Here is a 1,429-nt window from a genome sequence, read left to right on the forward strand (position 1 = left end):
GCGGAAAGGCCGTCCTGCGTTTGCTGCTGGTGAGCCGGCGGGGTAGGGCTGGGGCCCGGGAAGTGGGACGGTGGGCTCAGGTCACCGTGGGGGAAGTTTTGCTAAAAGGAGAGCAGATCAACAACGGGGCTGGGAAGAAAGTTAGAGAAGGTGGGCGTGGACCCGAGGGTGAGGGCGCGGGGCTGGGGAAGGCAGAAGGGCGGGAGCTGGAAGGACCGGACCGGCGGGGGCTGCAGTGCTGGGAGCGCTGCGCTGCGGGGGAGGGCAGGGCAAGGCGGGCAGGGCCGCTGTGGGGCACCCCTCGCTCCCACCACACCCTCGCTGGCGCCGAGCTCCCGGCACACCTGCCCTTGGGCCGTTCACGAGGCTCCCGCCGCCGCCGCCGCCGCCGCAGCCTCGCCCGCGGCCCCAGCGCAGCAGCTACGAGTAATTTGCCGGTGGCGGGCTCAGCGCCGGCCTAATTCGCGGTGACACCGCTCAGCTGCTGAGGGCTCGAGTTGTCACAGCCGATTAGCCGCGACCCCGGAGGAAAGAAGGCTGGCAGGCGGGGGCGGAGGAGGGGACGCGGAGGGGCAGGCGCAGGGGAGGGGCAGGCCGAGCGCGCCGGGCGCGCCCTCCCGCCTCCGTCTCTTCCTCCTCCGCCCCCTCCTTCAGGGAGCTTCCAGGCTGACCTGGCGTCCTCGCCTAGGGAGAACGGGTCGGGAACATTCTCAGGACTCGGGCGCCAAGCTAGAACCCTGCTAAAATGCAGACGCCCTGAGCCTCAGGGCGGCGAGAACCAGCAATTCTAGGGCGCTCGGGGCTGAAGCCACAGGGCAGGGGGTGTGGAGACCAGAAGGTTTTCTTTGGGGGCCGGGTTGGATCGCAGGAGGAAACAGGTTTGGGAGGATGGAGGGGCCTGCAGGGAGACGCCCCCGAGAGTCAGGGGGTGGTGCTGCAAGGAGCAGACTGTGGGTGTGGGACCTCAGCGCAGTGTTGCTGGGAGCAGCGTGCGGAAGGCGTGCTCCAGCTGCCCGCAGCAGCAGCCTTCCTCCTATGCCTCTCGGCCCTGGCACTGCCCTGAGCCCGGCCACTTCCTCCACGCTGGCCTCCCTGACTCTGGAGCGCTTGCTGGCTGACACCCCAGTTAGGTGTCCTGAGGCCAGCTGGGATCGGCCATGCTGGCCTCAAGGGGAATTGTTCCCCATCGCTGGGCCACTGCCTTCCCAGATAGCCACGCTCTGCCGCCCCCCGACTTGCCTCCGCCCCCCATCCCACCGTTCCCTCCCTTCCCGGTCCCCACAGGGGCGGGTGCCTTGGCCTCTCGCCTTGTGGCCTCAGCCATGTCCCTTGCGACTCCTCCTCGACACCTGCGTCACTTCAGTCGGGGCCCAGCCCCCAGGAGGCTGCCCCCCCACTTCTCTCCCACGGGCCCTCCCACCCTGTCCTC

Source organism: Lipotes vexillifer, unplaced genomic scaffold (assembly GCF_000442215.2).
Source record: "Lipotes vexillifer unplaced genomic scaffold, Lipotes_vexillifer_v1.1 scaffold394, whole genome shotgun sequence".
NCBI classification, from domain to species: Eukaryota; Metazoa; Chordata; class Mammalia; order Artiodactyla; family Lipotidae; genus Lipotes; species Lipotes vexillifer.